We start from the raw sequence: 27,850 nt of genomic DNA on the forward strand, positions 1-27,850 counted from the left end.
AATATCCTTGGGTGTCACCATTGACCAGAAACTTAACTGGACCAGTCACATAAATACTGTGGCAACAAGAGCAGGTCAGAGGCTGGGTATTCTGCGGCGAGTGTCTCACCTCCTGACTCCCCAAAGTCTTTCCACCATCTACAAGGCACAAGTAAGGAGTGTGATGGAATACTCTCCACTTGCCTGGATGAGTGCAGCTCCAACAACACTCAAGAAGCTCGACACCATCCAGGACAAAGCAGCCTGGTTGATTGGCACCCCATCCACCACCTTAAACATTCACTCCCTCCACCACTGGCATATCGTGGCTGCAGTGTGTACCATCTACAAGATGCACTGCAGCAACTCGCCAAGGCTTCTTCGGCAGCACCTTCCAAACCCGCGACCTCTTCCACCTAGAAGGACAAGGGTAGCAGGGTAACACCACCACCTCCAAGTTACACACCATCCTGACTTAGAAGTATATCGCCGTTCCTTCATCGTCGCTGGGTCAAAATCCTGGAACTCGCTCCCCAACAGCACTGTGGGAGTACCTTTGCCACACAGACTGCAGCGGTTCAAGAAGATTGCTCACCATCACCTTCTCAAGGACAATTAGGAATGGGCAATAAATGCTCGCCTTGCCAGCGGCATCCACATCCACATCCCATGAACGAATAAAAAACTGACCTTAAAAGTTGCTTTGCTTCCCCTAGATTGGTTTAACAAGAAGACTAAGAGCTGGTAACTGCTGGGAGGGAAAATTATATCCATGAAAACAGATAAGGTGCTGAACATACTTTAAAAAATTTTTTTCCATACAGCACAAGTTGGAAGGGGAGGAGAGGTACTATATGGGTGGTTATCGACTAGCAAATTATCACGTCGGTTTAAACGGCGTTCTTCAAGATACATTTATTTACAGTTGTTAAAACCAGTCATGCAAATATCCTGTTTTGAAGAGAATCTGTTGATCTGGTTTAACATTTGTTGTTTTATTGTACATGTTGTGAGACTTCAGAAATCTTATCTACTTTCTCAATTAACCATTTAAAGAAAATGTGATCTATACTTCTGCAGAAGTTACGTGGTTACTAATTACTGTATTTAAATATTTGTTGTTTTGTCCAAATTCAAGTGACACAAAAAGTATAGAAGGATGTGTGCGGCTGTGTCACCCTGAAACTATTATCGGCACTTTGATCCTAGTTAGCCCCCTTTTTTCTCTCCCTTGATTAGAGGCCAGCTAGTTGAATTAACAAGGCGACCAGTACAGCATGTCGAAAATGAGAGGTTGATAAGACAAGGCTTCTCCAGTCTGCCGCAGACAATACTCGCAGCTCAGCGGGTGATTGGCAGCCCGGAGCTAACACTCAAACACATGTTCTGTACTTTCGGACGACTAGAACAATGCGGGAGATCGGCAGCAGATATCGCGATTCCACCTCAAGTAGCCACAGGCGTTTAGCACTCACAGCCTTATTTCGCAAGTAAACCACCACTGAACGGTATTTTGTCTATTAAAATGTTGTAGTGCAATTCTGCAAATACTTTTCGGCACTCAACATAAATACAAATCCTTCACGAATAGAATTCAACAACCAAGAAACACGAAATCTGGTTACACACCAAATGCTTTATCCCATAGCTTGGTTAGATTAATTATTCTCATTTTAGCCGAACTACAACCTCAATAGGCCCGGAATTAATGTGGACATCAGGATCGGCAGTAGGGAATTGGGATGATAATTTTCTTCGGTAAATAAAACAAGCCACGTCCTGTTAATAGTATCTTGGGCATGCGAAAATCGTAAACATGGTTTATTTAAAAAATAAAAAACCGGTTTTGCGGATGTGATTTTAATATATCACAAAGGAAACCAAGCATAAATGATACTTTAGCTTCAAAAGACGTGAACGACCGATTGAGTGCCAAGATCCATAGTCACAGTTTTAAAAAGTCTGCATCATGGATGGCCTAGTTACATCGGATTGCACCCCAGATAAATACGTAAAGATAGTTAGTGACAAAGTGCTCATACACCGATATTCTGAGTTACCATGGGCAGTGGTTGTTCATCAAAAGCTAGCTGTCAGTTTGTGGGCTCTTGTCCCAATTTTAAGCCTAGGCCCCAAGCTCTGGAATTCCCTGCCCAAACCTCTCCCTCCTCTATTAAGACACTCCTCTTTGACCAAGCTTAATAACTGTTACATCTCCAGTTTTTTCCAGTTCTGATGAAGGGTCCCAGACCTGAAACGTTAACTCTGTTTCTCTCTCCACGGATGCTGCCTGGCCTGCTGAGTATTTCCAGCATTTTCTGTTGTTATTCCGTGTTTACATTGCCTGACTGGAACAATCACAGTCTTGCCCAGGAGAGAGCTGTGCCTATGCCTGGTTACAGGTGTGGGCAGAGCTCTCTCCTAACAGTTAAAATGTTAAATGTTTATGAAGCAGGAAGGGGTATTCCTATTCTCTAAACATGTAAATTGAGGTTGGGGGGTGTGTCACGTTTTTGAATTTCTAATCATTTTTTTTTAACCAAAAGGATTTTGGGATTCAGTTATGTTTAACTGTTATGTTTTGAAACAAAGTAAGTTCACACAGGTTTTTAAATAAGCAGGGAGCCAATGTAGGCATTGAAGATGTGTATTGAAACCAGACAGGCCAGTTTGTGAAATCGCACAACTCAAGTTTGCTTTAAATTGATACAATCAGGGTCAATTGTCTCAGCCCATAGCCATTAATGAGGAAAGACCCCATTCACCTCGAGGACAGGAGATGGATTTTTAAAAACTGAACACCAAGGGAAGAGGAGCGGTAGCTGATTTTGTTGACAGACCTTCTGGTGAATCATCATGGGAATGAAGGTAGCATCCAAGTCCTCCCCTGGCTGGCGGCACAAAGGGCCCCATTGGGCAGACAGGTTTTAAGCAAGGGACTGTGGCTTGCATATCTGGGTTAGAAGTTAAAATAAGGAAGTTAGTCCACAAAAGGGACAGGGTGCAAGGTTTAAGCACCTTGGGATGTTTGACTACGATAAAGCCGACAACCTATGGCTCCCCGCTTATTTAAAAACCTGTGTGAACTCACTTTGTTTCAAAACATAGCGGTTAAACATAACTGAATCCCAAAATCCTTTTGGTTATGCTATCATATAGTTAGATTTTGGGGCAGTACAGGCACACCCCTAAATGCAAGACACTCAGACCACCAATGCCATACCTTGGAGAATATCTAAAACAGACCATAAAATTGTAACAATTGGTTTACAAAGTGCCAAGTTTGACAATACACTAAATGTACACTCTCGGGAGCCGCAAGCCTACATTTCATTGTACTGCACTTGTGCACTAACAATGACAATAAAAGTTGATTTGATTTGATTTGATCTGGTGTCAAACCAAAGTGTGTGAGACTACCTGTTCCAGGGAGTCTACTCCATTTTGCAGGCTCTTATTCCAGACTTGCACTGCCAGATTAGTGTTGGTGAGAAGCACTAAATTTTCAATGTAAATTCAACCTAAAATCCATGATTAAAACTGGCGGGTGATAGTGGAGAGACAGGATAAAGTGGATGAGAATCAATGTCTACTGACCATATAGATATACGTATGACACTTAGCACTATGTTTTATTAGGGTGGGAGGTGGGCTACATTACATACCATGATTTTCTCAGATGCTGTGAACACTATTCAAAGAGAGACAGCTACTTGGCTTCAAAATATACAGTATCAAACAACTGAGTATACAGTATCTGGAAAATGTTGAGATATCTAAAAGACAAGGAAACCCTTTGTTAATAGGAAATGCTGGAAAACACTCATCAGGTCAGGCAGCATCTGTGGAGGGAGAAACAGAGTTAACATTTTAGGTTCAATACCTTTCATCAGAACTTATTGACTTGAGAAAAGTTAACTGATGCTGCCTGACCGGCTCAGGGTTTTCCAGCATTTCCTGCTTTTATTTCAGATTTCCAGCATCCGCAGTATTTTGCTTTTGTTTTCCTTTGTTAACAGCAATATTTTAGTTAAGGTCAAAATAACTGAATACCTCTGGGGAAAAAAATTGGGGTGCAGACAGCAAACTTCCTATCCTTATGCAAGGTGAGGTACAAAGAGAGGGAGAGCGCATGCAAATGCGAGTGCACCCATCATGAAAGGAACAAGTCAGACACTTTACAAGCGGCAAAAATGGACACAGAGCAGGAAGTGAGGTTTTGATGGGGGGAGACCAACTGCACAGCCAAAGAGATAGTGTTTTTTCTAGGAAGCTTTTGAAGGCAGGGTGAAACAACAAAGTACATAGTTTTGTTAAACAATTCTAGAGGGCAGTAAGTAATGGCTAAAAGATCAACCTTCAATGGTGGGTGAAGGAGACAGGGGAAAAAAAGACTTGCATTTATATAGCACCTTTCATGACCACCAGACGTGCCAAACAGCCAACAAAATACTTTTTGAAGCGTTGTCACTGTTGTAATGTAGGAAACATGGCAGCCAATTTGCGGACAGCAAGCTCCCACAAACAACAATGTGATAAAGACCAGATAATCTGTTTTTAAGTGATATTGATTGAGGGATAAAATTGGCCAGGACACCAGGGATAACTCCCCTGCTATTCTTCCAAATAGTGCCATGGGATCTTTTACGTCCACCTGGGAGAGCAGACGGGGCCTTGGTTTAACGTCTCATCTCAAAGACGGAGACAAGCCTGTAGTCAAAGAAACAGGTGAGTTTCTAGTGTTGGCCATGTGGTTGGAGAAAATTACCCAAATAGGTGAAGTAAGGTGGCGGAGGGATTTGAAAACAGGGTTAGGATCTTTAAGTCAATTCATTTGGACATAGGGAGCCAGTGCTGCTGGCTAAGAATTACTTTCTGGAACTTTGAGGACAGGACTCAGTATGTAGAGTGCTACAGTTCGTGGTGGATGCAGGAATGGTGAGTGATAAGGACAGCATTTAAGAAATCAATCCTTGAGATGATGAAATACATGCATGAGGGTTACGGCAGTGCACAGGAGAGACAGGGGTGCAAGCAGGTAAAGTTTTGGAGGTGGAAGAAAGCAGTCCTGACAAAGGAGCAAGTGTGCAGTAGAAATCTCAGCTCAGGCTCGAACATATTGCTGGTATGTGATCCCAAGAGAGAAAGAAGCATGGAGAGCTCTTTGAGGGAAGCTACGACTGTAACCATAATGCATCATCCTTCCTCGTTCCTTCTGCAGCATTCGACGAGTTTAACCTCAGCGTCCTCCACCAATTCTTTTCCGCTACGTGGGACTGCCCTTGCAATACAGTAGTTCGATTCCCTACCTGTCCAAACACGAACAAAGCATCTTCAACAATGGCTTCTCTTCCTTCTCTCCCCCCACCCCCTGGAATCCCCCAAAGATCTATCCTTGGCTCCCTCATCTATATGCCGCCCCTTGGTGACATCAACTGAAGGCACAGGGTCAGCTTCCACAGTATACTGATGACACCCAGCTCTGCCTCTCCACTGTCTCTATGCTGTCAGACTGTTTGTCCATCATTAAGTCTTTGATGAGCCATAAATTTCTCCAGATCAACACTGGGAAGACTGAAGCCATCATTTTTGGTCTACATTACAAACGTTGCTGCTGTGTCACAATTTCAAACCCCTCCCCAGCAATTGTCTCAGGCTTAACCCGACCGTTCATAAGTTTGGCATCTTGCTGATCGACCGACTGACAGAAAAGAGAAAGAATTGCAGTTATATAGCGCCTTGAAAGAAAAAGAATTGCAGTTATATAGTGCCTTGAAATAAATAATTGCAGTTATATAGTGCCTTGAAAGAAAGAAGAAAAAGAAATGTATTTGTTGAAAATTATAAAATATTTATTTAAATGCTAGCCACTGCTTATCTACCACCATACCTTTTAATCAATTTTTCCAATCTACCTTAGCCAACTCACCCCTCATACCTATGTAATTGGTTTTATTTAAGTTTAAGACTCTAGTTTCGGACTTAGGCAAGTCACTCTCAAAATTAATGTGAAATTCTATCATATTATGATCACTCTGTCCCAGTGCCAAGAAAGAAACAAAAGACAGACAGACAGAACTTTTTGAAGTGTTTTCACCGTTTTAATGCAAGAAACGCGGCAGCCATTTTGCACACAGCAAGGTCCCGCAAACAGCAATGTGACAATGGCCAGATAAACTGTCTTTTAGTGATTTTGATTGAGGGTTAAATCTTGGCCAGGACACCAGGGATAATGCCCTTGCTCTTCTTCGAAATAGTGCCATGGGATCTTTTATGTCCACTTGAGAGCAGACGGGGCCTCGGTTAATGTCTCATCTGAAAGATGGCACCTCCGACAGTGCAGCGCTCCCTCGGTACTGCACTGGAGTGTCAGCCTAGATTTTTATGCTCAAGTCTCTGGAGTGGGACTTGACCCAGAACCTTCTGATTCAGAGGAGAGGGTGCTACCCATTGAGCCACAGCTGACACTCACTTCCATTTCGGCAACATTTGCCACCTCTATCCCTTCATTGCTGAAAACCATTATTCTATGCCTTTGTGACTCCCTGAATCAACTATTCAACGGCTCTTCTTACTGCCCTGGTATACCCCATCCTCCATAAACTCCAACATGTCCAAAACCCTGTTGCACAAATCGTGTCCCACCCAAAGCCCTGTTCACCCATCACCTCTGCCCTTGCTGACCTACATAGGCTCCCTGTCCCCCAACACATGGAAATTTAAATCCTCCCTCGTCTTTAAATGCTTCCATGGGCTCCCAACCTTATCCATATATAATCTCTGCCAGACCTATATTCATCCCCCTGCCCAAAAGCTCAGTTCCTCTGACTCCAGCATTTTGTGAATTCCACCACCATTCAGCCACCTGGGTCTTGCTCTATTGAATTCTCTCCAGCTTTCTTTAAGAACCTTCTCAAAACTCATCCCAAACTACAAGATTGGTTATCCCTAATAATCACTTCCTTCCTCGTTGGCATCCATTTTCCTTACACCTGTGAAGTGCCTTGGGGCATGTGTTATGTTAAAGAAACTATATAACTGCTATTGTTGTTTTAATTGTGGTCATCATCCCTGCTCAAACCCCCAGACATTAGTTTCAGATATCTTAATGATTCGAAAAGCTTCTCACTGCTATTGAAACAAGAGGTTTACTGTGTCTAGGGAGGGTTGCCTCCAAGAGGGCCAACAAAGTTAGAAGAAGTAGAATGCACTGTGCTTCCTGATTTACCTCGTCCTCTGGTCTTCCTGTTTTCAGCCTTGGTGCTGTCCTGTATGACAAGCCATGGGCCTGTGCCAAAGTTTCAAAGTAAAAAAAGCACTGTAGTATGCTTTTGGGTAACAAGTTACCAAGAGTGCGTCAAATGGGTTTTGGGCTATTGATTGTATTTGTCCTTGGTCATGGAGCTCTGGAAGTACAGAAAACATCTCCTTATCCTATTTTGGACTCCGGCAAATCAACCCACAAGATCAAAGCCACATATGTATTAAAGCTGTCAATGTAATTTGAGTTGCGTTCAGGCTGAAATACAGCTACATTGATCTAGCAGCAAACGAATTTTTTAAAATAGCCACCAACATAACACATACCACAAGCAGGAACCATGCCAAGAAATGTGTAAAGCTGCAACAAATAAAATGTTTGCAAATATTGTGTGAACCAAATCTTGGGTGTACAATTTACAGTATTACTTCTGAGCATATAACCAAATTTCACCAAACCCTGGATAGAACTACAATCTTCATAGATAGAGGGGAAATATAGTGGAGAAGAGTTGAGAGAGGATGTGAAGATGAAAATAAGATTGGCAAAGAGAGAATATGAGTGTGGAATGGTGGTTAACACAAAAGGGAACCCAAAAATCTTCTACTGTAAACTGTAAGCGGGTAGGAAGAGGCGGAGTGGGGCCTATTAGAGACAAAGAAGGTGATATATGCTTAGGAGACGCAGGGCATGGCTAGAATACTCAATGAATACTTTGTATCGGTGTTTACTAAGGAGGTGGATGCTGACAAAATATCGGTAGAAGTGGAAAAGATGGAGGCAATGGAAGGGATGAAAATTGATAGACAGGATGTACTAGAAAAGCTGGGTGTGCTTAGAGTGGACAAGTCACCTGGTCCAGATGGCTTGCAGGTTGCTAATGGAATTGGGGGAGGAGATAGTGGAAGAGCTTGCCATAATTTTCCAATCTTCCCTAGATGCAGGGGAGGTGCCCGAGGATTGGAAAGTGGCAAATGTGATACCATTGTTCAAGAAAGGGTGTAAGGACAATCCTAGTAACTAAAGGCCGGTCAGTTTAACATCAGTGGTGGGTAAAGTTTTAGAAACAATAATCAAGGAAAAAATTAACGGGCATTTGGAGAGGTTTAAGCTAATTAAGGAGAGCCAACACGGGTTTGTAAAAGGAAGATCGTGTTTGACTAATCCAATTACATTTTTTGATGAAGTAACTGAGAGGATTGATGAAGGAAATGCAATGGATGTTGTCTACATGGATTTTCGGAAAGCGTTTGACAAAATACCAGATAGAAGGCTGGTTAACAAAATTGAGGCTCATGGAATAGGTGGGTCAGTGGCAGCTTGGATAAGGACAGAAAACAGTGAGTTGTGGTAAATGGCTGTTTCAGACTGGAGGATGGTAGACAGTGGTGTTCCCCAAGGGTCAGTGCTGGGGCCACTGCTTTTTTTGATACATATATATATAAATGACCTGGATATTGGAATACAGAGTAGAATTTCTAAATTTGCCGATGACACCAAACATGGGGGTGTGGCAAACAGTGATCATGATATCAATCGACTGCAACAGGACATAGAAAGGCTAGCAGAATGGGCAGACAAAATTTAATACAGAGAAGCGTGAGGTAATGCATTTTGGCAGAAGGAACAGGGAGAGGCAATATACACTTAATGGCACAGTTTTAAAGAGTGTGCAGGGACAGAGGGACCTGGGAGTTAATGTACATAGGTCCCTGAAGGTGGCAGGACATATTGCGAGAGTGTTTAACAAAGATGGGATCTTGGGCTTCATAAATAGAGGTATTGAGTGCAAAAGTAGAGAAGTTATGCTGAATCTTTATAAAGCGCTGGTTAGGCCACAGCTGGAGTATTGCATCCACTTTTGGTCACCACACTTTAGGAAGGATGTGAAGGCCCTTGAGAGGGTGCAGAGGAGATTTACCAGAATGGTTCTGGGGATGGGGGATCTTAGCTACAAGGACAGGTTGGAGAAGCTGGATTTGTTTTCATTAGAGCAAAGGAGGTTGAGGGGTGATTTGATAGAGGTGTACAAGATTATGACGGGTTTGGATAGGCTAGACGGGGAAAGGCTGTTCCCACTAGTTGATGGTACAAGTACTAGGGGACACAGATTTAAGGTTTTGGGCAAGAGATACAGGAGGGGATGTGAGGAAAAACTTTTTTACGCAGCGAGTAGTGAGGACCTGGAACTCACTGCCGACGGGAGTGGTGGAAGCGGAGACACTCAATGTTTTCAAGGGGAGACTGGATAGGCACTTGAGGGAAATAAACTTGCAGGACTACTGGGCTAAAGCGGGGGAATGGGACTGACTGGATTGTTCTACAGAGAGCTGGCACGGACTCGATGGGCCGAATGGCCTCCTTATGTGCCATTATGACTATAACTCTAAGACTAGTGCCTTATGACCTATACCATCCATTATCCACAATGTACAAATATTGATCGAGTATAACAATAAAAATTTGCTATCATAACAATAAAACTATTAGCCAAAGGACTACATATGAATAAATTCTCATTTCTGCCAATTTACTCCAGTCCCCTCCCCTCTCTGAAGGCATTGTCCTCATTAGCATACAATTCCATGGGCACCAGATGCTCTTTAATATCACACTCAAATGGCCATTCTTGACATGTCAGTCTAGACTGGGAGTGTTGGAAATTTATGTGACCACTAGATGGAATCACAGCTGAGCTACCACCCAGGCATACATACTTTCTTCTAGCAAGGGTTATTGGACACTAAGAGTGCAAACCCTGATTCATTTTCCCTTTGCTAATCCACTGGGACACAGACCAATTGTAACCCCTCCCCCACTGCTGCCCATGGCTGACATCAGCTAATTCAACACAACAACCTGCATTTATATAGTGCCTTTAACATAGTAAAACATCCCAAGGCGCTTCACAGGAATGTTATCAGACAAAATTTGGCACCAAGCCACATAGAGAGATATTAGGACAGGTGTCCAAAAGCTTGGCCAAAGAGGTAAGTTGTAAGGAGCATCTTAAAGGAGGAGAGAGAGAGATAGAGAGGTAGAACGGTTTAGCAAGGGAATTCCAGAGTTAAGGCCCTAAGCAGCTAAAGGCACAGCCGCCAATGGTGGGGCAAAGCTTCCGAGTGTGACAATAGACTTACAAGATAGAGGAAAACAGAGGTGCAAAGAGGAGGACCAAGCTTAGAAATGACAGTGATAGAGCCATGAAATGTCAAAGAAGTGGAATAATCACAGTATGTGTGTAGGAGGCAGTAGAGCTGGGAGATAGAGTACACAGCAAATTATGGGAACAGATGCAGGGAATTCTGCAGAAGAGTAAAATAGAAAGAAACTAACAAAAACAGTGTTACAGAAGCAATAAAGTAAAATGAAGAAACGATAAATAAAATTAATCATCGGGGAAATAAATTAGGAACAAATAGTAAGAATGGAGCAGCAACGCAAGGAGGAGAAACGGAGGAAATGGATTAATTAAAAATAATGAGGGAAAAGAGGTGGAGAACAGAAAAGGAGAATGTTAAAAAGTTTTACACTGCAGAGATTTAGTTACAGAAAACATTGATAGGATTGGCTTGCCTTCAAATGAATGTTATGATAACCAAATGTAAATACAATAGAACACATGGGAACAACGGTAGAAGAACTAAAAAGCCTATTAATATCATCCACAACAACTTGTAGGAAAACAGTGGTTCATGTCCTTCTTAAAGAAAATAACTGCCCACGCAAAACTGAGATTCTAAGAAGCAGACTGTCCCTCGGAGTTATTACAATAATGTGTGATTCAAGTATGTTAGGTGACTGTAACTAAAGGGCATCAGAAAACAAATTCTAAAAACAATGTTTTGACTATAAGTGCTAAACCTACCCTCAGATAACAGAAGTCGTCTTGAATATGTAATGATGAACAATCCGTTTCTTCTGTAACCTTGGGAAAAATAGTTATTCACTCTGTCCTCAAAACAGCCAATATTTGTGTACTATTCTTTTGGAGCAAAACAATGTGAGCACAAAAGTTATCTTGTATTAAAAAGTAGTCTTTTGGCAAGCAATAGCTTTTATTAAATGAATAATGGCACCAAGATTATTGCTAGGGTAAGTTGTTTTGTTTGGGATGACAACCCGCAACAATTTGTTAATTTCTACACTTACTGTGTAGTGTGATTTGAAATAAAACAACAACTTGCATTTATATAGCACCTTTAACATAGTAAAATGTCCCAAGGCGCTTCACAGGAATGTTATCAGACAAAATTTGGTACCAAACCACAGGATATTAGGACAGGTGACCAAAAGCTTGGTCAAAGAGGTAGCTTGTAAGGAGTGTTTTAAAGGAGAGGGTAGAGAGATTTACTGAGGGAATTCCAGAGCCTAGGGCCTAGGTAGCTGAAGGCACAGCCACCAATAGTGGAGTGAAGAAAACCAGGGATGCACAAGAGGCCAGAATTGGAGCAGCACACAGAGATCTTGTAGGGCTGGAGGCAGTTACAGAGATAGGAAGGGGTGAGGTCATGGAGGGATTTGAAAACGAGCATGAGATTTTTTTAATTAAGGCATTGCTGGACCAGAAGCCAATGTAGGTCAGTGAGCACAGGGGTGATGGGTGACTTGAATTTTGGATGAGCTCAAGTTTACTTCCATTTATATAGCGCCTTTCAACCTCAGTGCGTCCCAAAGCATTTTTTTGTTAACCGAGTACTACAATTTTGCATGAATAGTCCTGGGGCAGTGCAATTTTCAGTGTCTGAGTGTACCAGAGTGAGAACAAATACCTCGTCACAAAAAATTACTTACCAGAGTTGTTGCCCACTAATGTAACAAAATATAGGCTAATGTTTGCACTACAGTAAATTTTCACAATCTATTCTTCCATGATGTACTGCTACTAATTGAACATGAGTCATTACAATGAAAATGGCACCACTTTAATTTTGGAGTAAGTGCCCAAAATCATTGGCTGGTATTGTCAAAGTGTACAGAATCATTTTTGGCTGTGCATCGGTTATTGTCAATCTTTATTTTCTGCAGGAATAGGGTTCATATGGGGAAGGGGTTTTGAGATTGTGGGGGTCAATGCTCAAAGAGGTCAATACTGTTTAAAAAATTAACAACCTCAAACACTTTGCAGTACGATGTCTCTTTATGGTGTCTGCAATGGAAGCAGTGGAATGTATTTTCTACCCCATGTTCTTGCACCACATAGCATGGTCCAGTACATTCTGGCAATATATTCCTAGGACTCTTTAGGGATCGATTCTGCTGAGGACACATCAAGTTCAAAAATACTTACCCCAAACCAAAAACCCATTCCTGCAGAAAATAAGTATCGGAAAGAACAGACATAAAGAGGAAAATAACTTGCAACAGTCTGCAAGGAGTTACATAAGCTGTTCCCCATCAAATGTCTCAAGAGGTAAATACACTACTGGATGTAGTGCTGAGCCATTCAGAGAACTAAGGAAGGAAGGTCACGGGTTCAGTCCCTGGCCTGTGCTGGCAGCTGACAGGGCATCAGGGGAATGCAACATTGGGCCTCAGCATCACAGGGACTACGGATAAATCTGTTCGGGTTCTAGCTCTTGACAGCTATCTAATAATCCCTTTTAGAAAATCCAGTTGACTGGATGTCGGGTGAGGACAAGTTCACATTTGCCTGCAATTTGCCCTTTGATAAAACTGCCAACAACAACAACTTGCATTTATATCACTGCACGTGATATCAAGAAAAAGCTGAGCGCACTGGATACAGCAAAGGCTATGGGCCCTGACAACATCCTGGCTGACGTGCTGAAGACTTGTGCTCCAGAACTAGCCGTGCCCCTAGCCAAGCTGTTCCAGTACAGCTACAACACTGGCATCTATCCGACAATGTGGAAAACTGCCCAGGTATGTCCTGTCCACAAAAAGCAGGACAAATCCAACCCGGCCAATTACTGCCCCATTAGACTACTCTCAATCATCAGCAAAGTAATGGAAGGGTTCGACCCGAAACGTCAACTCAAATTTCTCTCCGCGGATGTTGCCTGACCTGCTGAGTTTTTCCAGCATTTTCTGTTGTTATTTCGGATTTCCAACATCTGCAGTATTTTGCTATCGCAAAGTAATGGAAGGAGTCATCGACAGTGGTATCAAGCGGCACTTACTCACCAATAACCTGCTCACTGATGCCCAGTTTCGGTTCCGCCAGGACCACTCGGCTCCCAACCTCATTACAGCCTTGGTCCAAACATGGGCAAAGGAGCTGAATTCCAGAGTGACTGCGCTTGGCATCAAGGCAACATTTGACCGAGTGTGGCATCAAGGAGCCTTAGCAAAACTGAAGTCAATGGGAATTGGGGGGAAAACTCTCCACTAGCTGGAGTCATACCTAGCGCAAAGGAAGATGGTAGTGGTGATTGAAGATCAATCATCACAGCCCCAGGACATCGCTGCAGGAGTTCCTCAGGGCAGTGTCCTAGGCCCAACCATCTTCTGCTGCTTCGTCAATGACCTTCCCTCCAACATAAGGTCAGAAATGGGGATGTTCGCTGATGACTGCACAGTGTTCAGTGCCATTCACAACTCCTCAGATAATGAAGCAGTCCATGCCCACATGCAACAAGACCTGGACGACCTTCAGGCTTGGGCTGATAAGTGGCAGGTAACATTCGCACCACAGAAGTGCCAGGCAATGACTATCTCCAATAAGCGAGAGTCTAACCACCTCCCCTTGACATTCAACGGTATTACCATTGCCGAATCCCCCACCAACAACATTCTGGGGATCACCATTGACCAGAAACTTAACTGGACCAGCCACATAAATAATGTGGCAACAAGAGCAGGTCAGAGGCTAGGTATTCTGCGGTGAGTGTCTCACCTCCTGAATCCCCAAAGTCTTTCTATCATCTACAAGGCACAAGTAAGGAGCGTGATGGAATACTCTCCACTTGCCTGGATGAGTGCAGCTCCAACAACACTCAAGAAGCTCGACACCATCCAGGACAAAGTAGCCCGCTTGATTGGTACACCCTCTACCACCTTAAACATTCAGTCCCTCCACCACCGGCGTACCGTGGCTGCAGTGTGTACCATCTACAAGATGCACTGCAGCAACTCGCCAAGGCTTCTTTGGCAGCACCTCCCAAACCCGCGACCTCTTCCACCTAGAATGACAAGGGCAGAAGACACAAGGGAACACCACCACCTCCAAGTTCCCCTCCAAGTCACACATCATCCTGACTTAGAAGTATATCGCCGCTCCTTCATTGTCGCTGGGTCAAAATGCTGGAACTCCCTACCTAACAGCATTGTGGGAGTACCTTCGCCACACGGACTGCAGCGGTTCAAGAAGGTGGCTCACCACCACCTTCTCAAGGGGCATTAGGGATGGGCAATAAATGCTGGCCTTGCCAGTGATGCCCACATCCCATAAAAACAAACTTTTAAAAAATAGCATCTTTAATGTAGTAAGACGTCCCAAGGCACTTGACAGGAGTGTTATCAAACACAATTTGAGAGCGAGCCACATGAAGAGATGTTAGGCCAGGTGAAAGAGGTAGGTTTTAAGGAGCATCTTAAAGGAAAGAGAGGCTCTTACACTCATTATCCAAGCCTCATGAATGAAGAGTGGCTGCTTGTACAAGGTCCCAGACAGATGCAAATGCTTGTGAGGCTGTATCAGAGTGCAAGTCACCTCTGCAGCAGCAAAGTAATGAAAAAGGGGGGAAAACGGAGTGAAAAAGTAACCACCACATGGGATAACGGAATGGGGCCCAGGCACAACACCCAATTTGTCCATTCTTCGAGGAATATCAGTAGCCTCTGCTGGGCATCTACCGGACATTCTGCCAAGACCAGGAATTTACCGTGTGTAAATTTGCGTGTTTAAATCAACTACTGCATGGCACAAGTCAGCTCCACGTCAGTGTGGGGTTCTATTCACCACAGTAGGTTATGAAGTTGCTGTTCTAACTCTCAACTATTTTTAATTAGGATCACAGACTGGATTCTGAAATAAGGTTGGCTTAAAATTGTTGGCACTATTTTCTTCTGGGGGCTGCAATTTTGAGTGATAAATTAAATAGGAAGGTAATAAAGTCTTCTGAAGACATTGTATGATTATCCTTTATTAAAACAAATATTACACCAACAGGCTCTAGAAAAACTTAGACCCCAATTATACAGCATGTTTGGTGTCCATGTGGCATGGTCTTTCGCTCTACGTCCACTCAAAATGTGCAGTGCCGTCTGCTGGACTGATATCTCTGAGCGGTGTGGTGTTGGTTGAGACATTGCTTAGAAAAGGAAACACCACATACAGTGAGCGTGATGAGGTGGGACATCGCCTGCACTGAAACTGCAGTCAGTACATAACCCAGATAAAAGTTTAAAAATAACACAGGCAGTCCACTGTGTCGTCATCATTTCGTTTTGTGATAAAGAAGAAATGGCCATCGATCACGCAGTTCTCTTTTGTTGAGGGCTGGGTTTTCCGTCTATTCATAGTCAATGGTCACAGAATCTTGCTCAGATCTCACCAGCAGTGCCCCCTGCATGTGACTGACTCGGCCTGCGCGGAACTCTGCCAGCCCCACAGCCCCCAGCCCCCTCCACACGCACGGCCAGTGTGATCAGGGCTGCTCCCTCCCGTTGCTGTTAAAAGTATTGCCCCTCTCGGTGCAATCTAGCGGAGGCACAATACTGTACAGCTGTCACCCGAGGCACTGCCTGGACTGGATATATTGGGAGTAGGCTTTCCCGCAAGTGACAGCAACACGCAATTAAAACAAAACGGTTTTGTCCTGACAATACAGCCAACGTGGTTGCTTTCCCTTCACAAAGGGTCTAAGGGCGCTCAGACTTCCGCTTCCGCGATTCGAACAAGATCTGGACTCGGTAACGACTGTCACAATCCCCTGGTGTTATCACACTCCTGGTAATCACCAACTCCAACACCTCGCCGCGCTTATTCGAATTGTGGAGCGTGCCCTTTTTTTTCCTTATACAAATGAACCAAAATTTTACCTTTCCTTAATTTAATAAAACACAGGTTGCTGAAATACACAGAGCTCGACTCTCAAAACGTTTTAGTTCAATAATTTAACTTCAACCGATTATAGGGACGATTCGTGAGAATGTTACCATTTTTCCAAAGCGAAGACCGATATTGAGAGGACACAGATCTTTTAAGAAACAGAAATATTCAGATGCTACATGGTTTATATATAGAATATGTGGTGGGTGGTAGCAATTTACTCCACCCACCCCACCCGGTTTAAATGGAAAACATTCAGTTGCGGGCAATCGCTTGAACTGAAGAGAGCTTCCGAGTGAGTCAGTTTAATGATCTGGGATTATAAGGTAATATGGAAGTGCCTATTTATTATTCCCGAGTATGGCGAGGCAATTTGGAAGGTATCCAGGAATCCAAGCACCCTCTGGGCTTGGTGATCGAGGACTTCACCCAGCTTCCAGCCATTAATAACTAATATTTTCATCACACTTGGCATCGGTGTGCACACGTTTGAACCCATCAAATTAAATTCCAACAAGGCGATACTGGATTTCGCGGGACACAGTTACCGTATTTTAAATTATTTGATAACCTAAAAGTCACGAACATAACTTAATAGAATCACCTTTCCTGTTTCCATCAATCACTAGATTTTCAACCTCTTAAAAATAATGAAAACGCCGAACAATTTATTAGGAGTATTGCCACATCCATCAAAACCGCTTTTCATATTTTATATCTGGCGCATGATTTCGCCTACCAAGACTTCACCGTTTTGGTTTTCTTAGGGTCCCGATACCCATTCAAATTGTACAAAGACAGGGGACCAGATTCCAGTTGTGCCCCTTGAATTCCGGGGACTATTATCGGGGTTGTATTTAATACACGTCGAACCACTTAGTTGCAGCAAAGAGTTAAAGATCTTTCCAGCCGGCAGGCGCTGATCGCGTGACATACGGGAATAAAAGAGATTTCCTCAAAAATGTTTCCTTTAGCTCATAAAACTCTTACTTGCATCAGTTGATCCCCGCTGTAGGGACAGACACCAAACAATCCAGGTTGTGCATGGCTTGCAAGTTTAGAGTTTAAATTTGAAATGTTTAAAAGACAATCGGTGGATGCCCCGAGTAGATATCACAAAGGAAAGACAAAATTTACATTTCACACAAGCACAGGAAACCGATTCCTGAGAACACACTCAGACTCCACACACAGCCCCCACACGCTCCTTCACCGCCTACCTTACACACACCAACAATGGCTTACCTTCACGCGTCAGCTCGCTCACTGACTCCTACACATTACACATAGCGACCCCGTCCCCGCTCTCGCCACCACCTCGCCAACTCCCTCAATTCATTTTGTGTCTCGACGTCCCCTAGTTTATGACTAACGCTGGGCTCCCTTTACACAGGTTTCTGCAGCCCCAAGCACTCACATAAAGTATCAACCTGGACAGTGAGTGCCAGTAGGATTTGAACCCGGGAACACATCACAACCCAACTCAATCCTGTTTGAATTCAACTTCCACAAGTAGAGCTATAACCAGCAACAACAACTTCCATTTATATAGAGCCTTTAACGTAGTAAAACCACCCAAGATGTTTCACAGGAGCCTTATCAGACAAAAATTGACACCAAGCCAAATAAATGAGACATTAGGACAGGTAAAGAAAGACTTGCATTTATATGGGGCCTTCCACGACCTCATCAGTCAATTTGCGCTCAGCAAGCTCCCACAAATAGCATTGTGATAATGACCAGATAATCTGTTTTTTTAGTGATGTTGGTGGAGGGATAAATATTGGCTAGGACACCAGGGATAACTCCCCTGCTCTTCTTCAAAATAGTGCCATGGGATCTTTTATGTCCACCTGAAAGCAGATGGGACTTGGTTTAACATCTCATCCGAAAGACGGCACCTCCGACAGTGCAGCACTCCCTCAGTACTGCACTGGAGTGTCAGCCTAGATTGGGGTTTGAACCCATAACCTTCTGACTCAGAGGAGAGAGGTGCTACCAACTGAGCCATGGCTGACATGCCTGGACAGCGAGTGCCAGTAGGTTTTGAACCCAAGAACACATCACAGACCCACTCAATCCTGTTCTCATTCAACTTCCACAGGTGACCAAAGGTTTGGTCAAAGAGGTAGGTTTTAAAGAGTGTCTTAAAAGGAGAGAGGTGGAGAGGCAGAGAGGTTTTGGGAGAAAATTCCAGAGCTTAGGGTCTAGATGGCTGATGGCACAGCCTCCAATAACAGCTGAAGGCACGGCCACCAATGGTGAGGGGGAAGGAAGTGGGGATGCACAAGAAGCCAGAGGTGGGGGAAGAGAGAGTTCTCAGAGGGTTGTAGGGTTGGAGAAGGTTACAGAGATAGGGATGGGTGAGGCCATGGAGGGATTTGAAAACAATAATGAGAATTTTAAAATCGAGGGGTTGGTGGACCAGAGACAATATAAGTCAGCGAGCGCAGGGGTGATGGGTGAATGGGAATTTGAGAGTTAGGATACGGGTAGAAGAGTTTTGATTGAGGTTAATTTTATGGAGGGTGGAAGATGGGAAGTTAGTCCAGAGAGCATTGGAATACTCGAGTCTGGAGGTAACTTAAGCATGGCTGAAGTAGGGACAGAGACCGGTGATAAAACAGAAGTAGAAATAGGCGGTCTTGATGACGGAGTGGATATGGAGTCGGACATCAAGGTTGCAAACGGTTTGGTTCAGCCTGAGACAGTGGACAGGAAGAAGGAAGAAATTGGTGACTAGGTAATGGAGTTTGAGGTGGGGGCCCAAAGACAATGGCTTTGATCTTCCAAATGACAACACAGCATCAGTGGAGAGGTTCTGGTGGTGAGGTAAAGCTGGGTGCTGTCAGAGTCAATGTTGCCTATAAGGTGCATGTCTCTGCCGGTCCCGCGCAGCCTGGGACAGGCTTTTTCAATGTACGGGCCACGCACCCAAAAAAAGAGGGAACATTGGTCAGCGTACATGTGGAACCTGATTTTGGATGCTGTCACCAAGGGGCAGCATGTAAATGAAAAGTAGGAGGGGGCCAAGAGGGACTCCAGAGGTAATGGTGCAGGGTTGGGAAGAGAAGCCATTGCAGGCAATTCCTTGGCTATGACTGGATAGGCAAGAGTGGAACCAAGCAAGGGCAGTCCTACTCAGCTGAACAACAGAAGAGACAAGTTGGAGGAGGATGGTGTGGTCAACAATGTCAAAGGCTACAGACAGGTAAAGAAGGATGAGAAGGGATAGTGCACCATGGTCACATAACATGTCACGTGACTTTGATTAGGACCATTTCAGTGCTGTGGAAGGGGCGGAAACCTGATTGGAGAGGTTCAAACATAATAGCTCAGATTTTGCAGTCAGCGGCGAAGGGACAGCATCGCTGCTGACCTCGAAGGAAGCTGCCCACAATGATTTAGCAGGCTCTAGAGCATTGATTTCCCCAATTCTGACATCAGTTTCAATTTGGTGCCATCTACAGGGGATCCGTGGTGTCCAGCAATAGTGATGTCATCAAGCAGGCTGAGCAGTCAATCAGATTGAAGAATTCTTGGACAACAAACCAGGAAGTAAAAAGCACAGATTATAATTAACTTTTTAATCATTTTACAGAAAGCGAAATAAAGATCGGGACATACACATGAAATTAAGGTAGAAGCTGAAATCTCAAAACAAACTAAAAAAAAAAAACATTATTTTAAAAATCATGGAATTTTCATCATGGAATTGGCACCACATTTATAAAATTAGTTTTTCAGGGCCAGAGAGGTTGTTCAGCATTATGATTAGGACACCATTAAAAACTCAGTTACACCTCATTCAACAAGTCTGAACATTTTCAAAGGATTTTACAGCAAGAATAGAGCATAAAAAGGTGAAGTTCACATCAAATCACCGATTCTGTATTGGCTGCACCTGCGAAGACTGCAACAGCGCACCCTGTGGAGCAACAGGGCATCACAGACAGCAACTTCTGGATTTCCACGTTTAACTACGAATGTGCGGACGCCAGAAGTTGCTGTCAGTTTTACACAGCAATGACGGCGAGCACTGGCAGTTTCACCATCATTACAACCGCAGACTCCAGGCCAAAGTTGTGGGAAGGATGGGCACAGATTTGGGAGGCATCAACATGTTCAAGGACTGTAGAGGAAAGGGAGTTTGGAAATGGGGTGGTAGGCAATATTCCCTCTAATTCTTTTTCGTGCGCGGTCCTTGGCTGTGCGGCCCATTCAAATTTTCTTGCATGCGCAGTTTCTTCCACGTAAAAGCCGGTGAGCAGCCTGCGCGGGACTTCTAGACTGCTGCGCGGCCGCACAGCTTAGCGGGAATGCTGGTGGTAGGGTGGGTTTTTTTTTGAGGAGGAGGTTGATGATGGGAGATTTGAAAGAGAGAGCAACAGTACCTGAGGAGAAGCAATTGATTATAATATCAGCTAGCATGGGGGCCAGGAAGGGAAGTTGGGTGGTTAGTGGTCTAGTGGAAATAGAGTCAAGAGAGCAGGAGATGGGCTGCATGGACAAGATGAGCTCAGAGAGGGACTAACAGGAGAGAAACTACAGAAAGATGCTAGGGCAAGGGAAGGATGCGGCTGAGGCAGCTGAACGGATGGGCTCAATCTTAGTGACAAAGAAGTCTATGAGCTCTTCAGACTTGTCAAAGGCAAGGTTTGAGGGGGAAAGGGAGTGTCGTTTAAGGAACAAATGACTTGAACGACTTGTATTTATATAACGGCTTCCACGACCACCGGACGTCCCAAAGCGCATTACAGCCAATTAGATACTTTTTGAATTGTTGCCACTGTTGTAATACAGGAAGTGCAGCAGCCAATTTGCACATAGCAAGCTCTCACAAATAGCAATGTGATAATGACTAGATAGTCTGTTCTTTAGTAATGTTGATTGAGGGATAAATATTAGCTAGGACACCGGGGAATAACTCCCCTGCTCTTCTTCGAAATAGTGCCATAGGATCTTTTACGTCTACCTGAGAGCAGACGGGGCCTCGGTTTAACGTCTCATCCAAAAAACAGCACCTGCGACAGTACAGCATTCCCTCAGTACTGCACTGGAGTGTCAGCCTAAATTTTTGTGCTCAAGTCCCTGGAGTGGGACTTGAACCCACAACCTTCCAACTCAGGTGAGAGTGCTACCCACTGAGCCATGGCTGACACATGTAGATGGTTGTAGTGAAGAGAAGCCGGGGTTACCTTTGCATTCCGGGACCATCCTGGGGTACTGAGCAGTTTTGGAAGAGGAAAACAGGGTCTGACAGTAGTTATGTGGTCCAGCCAAATCTGACGATGAATGGCTAATTGTGTGCCATAAACGTTCAAATCTGCAACCCTTGGATTTAAACGAGTGAAGGTGAAGGCCATACCAAGGGGAACAGCCAGGGTGGGGAGCGTAAGGGATTTACTGGGGACAAGGGCATCAAAGGTGGAGGTGAGGGTATGATTGAACAGATTGACAGCTGCAGAAGTATCATGGTGAATGGAGGGCCAAAGGCTAGACAGCGGAGAGTTTGAAAGTGTCATTGTAAGTGATTTGGGGGGGATGGGGGGACGAGGGAGTTTTTTCCAGGGACAGACGGAAAAGGAAGTGGGAAGGGGGATGTGAGTGGTGGGGGATACAAGGAAGTGATCAGAGATGGCCTTGTCTCTGATTGAGATGATGGGAATAGAGAGGACACATCAATTGGTAAGGTTGAGGGGGTGGCCGTGAATATTGGCAGGAGACTATATTTGGAGGGAGAGATTAAGGATCGACAGGAGGGCAGTGAACTCAGAGGCAAGAGGGATAGGCGAGCTGAGATGGAGGTTAAAATCACCGAGAATAAGTCGTCACTGTGCAGAGGGAAGAAAGCAGTGAGAATATCTTGGTGAGAAACGGCATGGGCTTGGGTGGGCAGTTGAGACTGAAGATTTTAAGGGAGAGGCAAGAGGGGTGGAACAAGGGAAGGTACTCAGGAGGAGAAGGTGCCAGAGGAGTAGGGGGACAGGCTAAGGTGAGATTGGTGTTAAGGGCCACACTGCCACCGTGGTGGAAAGTATAGCCAGGCAGGGAGGCTTTAGTAAGGGTTAAGGGGTCATCGCCTGTGAGCCAGGTTTCAATCAAGGCCATGATGTTGATGCGATTATCCACGATGTCATGAATGGCAAGGGCTTTGTTCACAAGTGAACGGACATTCTGGAAGGAGATGTGGCGAGGGGCGGTGATTGTTGATCCATCGGCAGAATCCATGGAGTCAGCAGTGGGAGGGATGAGTGGCACAGGAAGGAGGTTAGCAAGATTAGCCCCCAGCGGGAGTGTTGGGTGGGAAGGTCGGCAAGAGAGAGAATAGGATGGGGCAGTTTGGAGCTGCTGCTCATATGGAGGCAATGACGAGTGCCTGGATGGGCCCTCTGGAGAATGCCAAGAGAGGCACAGCAGGAAGCTGTGGGCTCATCCAAGAGGGTGTTAAGCCTGGGACAGCGGCAGGAGAGTAGTAATATTGAAGGATTGAAGTAGGGAATGGGGGGGAGGTGAGAAGTGAAAGCAGGCAGACTGGATAATAGAAAGGTGAGGAGACAGGAGAGAAAAGCCCAAGTGAGGTAAAAAGAGAGAAAAGGGAGATAGAGGCAATAGGTTTGGGACCGGAGCAGCAGTCTAAATGGACAGGGAATGGATGTGAATGGACAGGGAAACTCAGGTTACATAAGCATAGCAAAGATTAGGATACAGATGTCCTGGTTGTAAATGGAGAATAGGGAGGAGACTAGAAGGGAGAGTCCAAAGTTGAAGTAAGAAATCCCGTGGTGGGATGAAATTGACTTGTGCGGTGGAATCACCGTCGAACTGATGTCCAGGTTCGGAGACAGGTGTGGAGGCGAGTGAGTCCAAGAGCTGTTTGAGGGGCAAAGAATCAGTTGGCAAAATCTTAGCTGATGACCCTTCTGTAGGACAAACTAGTGAAACCATTGTTGCCCTTTGATGGGATCAACTAATTCAGCATAGATAGAACCTGGAATTTTCCTGCTTTGTATGGTTCAATACCACACTATGTGGTGCATTCAACTACTAAAGCCCAATCGTACATCTCTGGGACACACACACACCAACCCATACAACTGGAACCGGCCCAACACAGATCACAGGCAGCACATCTACTCCACCCGACACACATGTGCATCATGACTACTTTTTTAAAATTAATCATTAGTATGGGTTAAGGTTGCCAAGTCTGGTTGGATGTATTCCTGTAGGTTTCATCACTTGACCGCCAACTTCCAACCGCCTCTACAGTCCTGCCATTGGTTGCCTGACACGTCCATGTTCATGGGCCACCATCTTCCCACATCAATTGGAAAGCAAAGAGACCTCATACCCGATTGGTTGATTCTTGACCGTCAGTTGAACAACCTTTTCTCCCCTCCATCTCCAATATTTTCATAACTAAAAACAAGTGTTCAAGGGAAAAAAACGACCCCCCCCCCAGTTGCTTCCAGCAGTGTCCAGGAGATTAATCTTTCATTCCTGAAGAATCCAGAATTTTCCTGGTAAGTTGGCAACCTTAGTGTAGGTGGCATCTCTGCCAGACGCAGATGCATAGCCAGACCCACATTAAGTAATATACTTAATGAGGTTATGATGGAGCTGTACAAAACGCTAGTTAGGCCACAGCTGGAGTACTGTGTGCAGTTCTGGTCGCCTCACTATAGGAAGGATGTGATTGCATTGGAGAGGGTGCAGAGGAGATTTACCAGGATGTTACCTGGGCTGGAGCGCCTCAGCTATGAAGAAAGACTGAACAGGCTGGGGTTGTTTTCCTTGGAGCAAAGAAGGCTGAGGGGGGACCTGATTGGGGTGTACAAAATGATGAGGGGCATAGATAGGGTAGATAAAGAGGAACTTTTCCCCTTAGTAGGGGGGTCAATAACAAGGGGGCATAGATTCAAGGTAAGGGGCAGGAGATTTAGAGGGGATTTGAGGAGGAACTTTTTCACCCAGAGGGTGGTTGGAGTCTGGAACTCACTGCCTGAAAGGGTGGTAGAGGCAGGAACCCTCAACATTCAAGAAGCATTTGGATGAGCACTTGAAATGCCATTGCATACAAGGCTATGGACCAAATGCTGAAAAATGGGATTAGATTGGACAGGGCTTGATGGACGGCGCAGACACGATGGGCCGAAGGGCCTCTTTCTGTGCTGTATAATTCTATGACTCTATGACTGGCTAATAAGGGCTTCCAGGGCAATCCAAGAATTCTGTGAGAGGCTGCTGTTGCTGGTATTAACTGTGCTTCCCACTATTTGTTTATCCTGTCCAGGCTGCCCTTAAGCTCTGTCCAGACCATGTCTCCTCTTTTCACCCGCTGTTCCCCACAGTAGCAGCTGCCTCGAGAATGCCTTTGGTTGGCAGCCAGCCCACTCCGTTCTAAGTTGATTCATAAGCCTGCTCCACTTTGCCAGATTTTCATGCTTGCCATTCTACTTAGCTAACCCGATTGTGCTCTTTTCACACTCTGTGTCTCCTATATGTCTTTTATTTATCTGATGTCTCCTGTGCATATCACTTCTGCCCTTTAACCATTTCCCGATCCGCACCGTAGCACTTCACAGGTCATTCTATGCCCTTTCCCTATGCGCGTGGTCTTGTGTGTTTTCTCCCCACATCTTGTTCTGTTCAGCTGCAAGAATGAGAAAGGGGTTATACCTGAAACGTTGTGGCTTGTGTTTTCTCGATAGATGCTGCCTGACCCGCTGAGTGTCTTCAGTGTTTTCTGTTTTTGTACCATCTTATAAAGTTGTTACATTTTGATTCGGCCGTAGAACTGTAGTGGGATTCTCCTCCCAAACCTATCCAGGAACACTGCATGGGCGCCTCTGTGGAGCTTTTCCCAACAACATAGCCAAAAGTCTGTCAAAATGGGTTAGAGCCAAAGTTTAACAATCTGGTGGACAGAAAAGATTTCGACTTTTGATCGTGTCGTTTTAGTGGGCTTTTCCCGCCTTTACGAAGGTCCGGAGTGCGTGCAGAACCCCTGCACCAGGCACACTGACACATCCAGCTCTCAATAACAGACACGCACAGATCATCACCGCATACAACACACACCATCCCATATATACCAACCCCAGAGCAGCAATTCACCGCTTCCCAATTAAACCATCTCCCACCGACACTCTCAGCGAGGCCTCAATGGCCAACCTCTCGGTTAAAACCTTGAACTTCATCTGATACGCAGATGCTGCACAGGACAACATGCACCTAAGGCAACATTTCTTCATTTATTCTGGAAAACTGCCGAGTGCGAATAGATGGTTACGCTGACATGAAGGATGTGTTTGAGAATCCGCATCACTGCCAATTTAACACTTAAAATCTATCCTGTTACAAATAACATATTTTAAGATGTTGTCTGTGTGACGCAGGCAAGTAATTTCAGTTCCACAGATTTTACAGTCGCATCCACGTACAATTTCCAATGTTCTGGGGTTTATCTAAACAAGAGACCCGTCCTGCATGATCGATACTTGATTTTCATTGAGTTGCAAAATAGTCACCCTTTTACAAAAATGGGGGTGGGAGTGACAGAAAGTGCCTTTGTTTCACAGAAACCACAGATCACGATTGTTTACTGCAACTGAAACTGAACTAATTATTTTATATACGGACCACGAATCAAATAAGCAATGACCTTCGTGCAGTCCATAAATGACCAAGTGACAGCCACAAATGCTACACCACAAAATGCTACACCTAAATGACCTTTATGAGCTTCACCAATGAGATACTCATTTGCATTCAGTAATGTATTAATTAACGCACACACCGCGGTTGTATACCAGCGTGAAACGGTGCGAGCTATAGATGTCCGTTACGATTTTTTTAAATCCAGAGCTCTAAGCTTCAGTTTGTCGCGCGGTCAAACTGGAGTCCCCTCAGCACTAGATACAAATCAGCGCTGCCACCCAACCTCCGTCATAAGACAGACATGCTTCCTGCTGATTATAGAAGCAAGCTGTCTTTTATGACCTGTGATAAATCTACAGAGCACGCTTCATTAAAATACAGTGGAACATGCGGTTCCCATCAAGTCTGCTGCAATAACTACAGTAAACGGTCAATTGGTGCACCGTATTCGGCATTACTTTCAGCTTTCTATCTCAAACATTGCAAGGGAGCGTAGTGCCCCAGAATGTGCGAGGCTGTGCGCCCTTTACGTAGAATCAGCACCCCTCTGTATAAGCCCCATCGCCACAAAGCCGCTTTAAACAGAGGATGTAAGTGGATCAACAATTTTTGAGTTCATTTATCTAAGCATATATGCTTGTCTAGTCTAGCCGCGTAAAACAGCTCAGGTACAATCAACCTACAAACAGCACGAAATGGGTATGGCCCTAATCCAGTTTAAGTAAGATTAGTTCATAAATCTGCATCTATACAACGCACTAAAACATTTTACCAAACAACGTGTAGCACTCAATAATGTAACCAAGCGGCTATCCACGGCGAGATGGAACACACGAGGTAACAAAATGTTGTTTGTGTCTAAATGATAATTAGCATACGATACACTATTACATTTAGTCATAAAAGTATATACAGCAAGCAAAAATAAATACTCAGCGAGGATGTTAAGTTAATCACAAACTATTTTTGATATAGTGTTTATATCCTTTAACGGAGTTGAAGAAACATCCCTGCGTGCTAGACTAACGCATTTTACTTTAGCAATTGAGTAGACAGTATACGGACAGCCAGAAAGAAAGCAAAACTGGCTAGCAAATGGAGCATGTATGCATGGTGTTGTACTCTATGTAAACAGTGACCTACGGCACAGGTTGATCACACTTTGCACACTACAGGTTAATGCATTCATCATAAAATAACTATTGTGTTGGCAATAATTATCAGCAGTATGCTTAGTCTCCTACAATGAAATACAGCGAGTAACTGACACTTTTATCCACTGCAATCTGAACACACACGATTGCATCCTACAGGTGAACTAACTTCCTCACGTACGTCCCAGGTCCACAAAGTGAGAATAGCATCTTTCGACCAGAAAAATTGAGCATATGGCAAGTGAGGATTAAACACATGGATATATTATAATGTCACCGCCATATTCACGTCTTCCTTACCTTGCAACTTTTAAAATCAATGTGCACGGCTAAAGGTTGTCTTCAATCATGAGGTTTATTCGCTACAATATCTGGCCGAAGACAAGTGCTGGCTATTCCTGTTTGGTTGTGTGTGTGTGTGTGTGTGTGTGCTCTAAAGCTGTGTAGCCGGGTCACGCCTCCAGGGAGCCGCTGTAAGCACGTGATACGTGTTCCAGTTTGACCGCCTGACCCCCACCCAGCACCCAGCTGGCTGCTCTCCACCGCGGCTCGGATTCGTTCAAACTTCCCTCCTTTTTAAATAAAAACAAATCGACAATAACCTCTAGGTCCTAAAATGGCTGCGTTTATTTTCACCGTCCGAGGTTCCCCGCGTGTTTTTTTTTTAACCTTTGAAACCCTTCCGCAAATGAGATACAAAACCTTGGCAGTGTATAAATAAAAGTGGCACATTTGTGAATCGTTGGGCGATTCTGCCACCACGAGAGGCTCCTATAA

At 44.5% G+C, this 27,850-nt stretch overlaps 1 protein-coding gene across 1 annotated transcript in view; it reads right to left on the bottom strand.

Moving 5' to 3' along the window:
* Nucleotides 1–27,484, bottom strand: part of bcor (BCL6 corepressor) — a 237,208-nt gene extending 209,724 nt beyond the window's left edge. Inside the window, exon 1 of the mRNA XM_086006640.1 lies at nt 27,374–27,484. The gene's annotated coding sequence lies outside the window, so the exon portion shown is untranslated. The remainder of the gene's footprint in view (nt 1–27,373) is intronic.
* Nucleotides 27,485–27,850: the final 366 nt, after the last annotated feature.

The sequence above is a fragment of the Somniosus microcephalus genome, chromosome 14, assembly GCF_052327205.1.
Source record: "Somniosus microcephalus isolate GS21.2 chromosome 14, FLI_Smic_1.0, whole genome shotgun sequence".
Classification (NCBI taxonomy): Eukaryota; Metazoa; Chordata; class Chondrichthyes; order Squaliformes; family Somniosidae; genus Somniosus; species Somniosus microcephalus.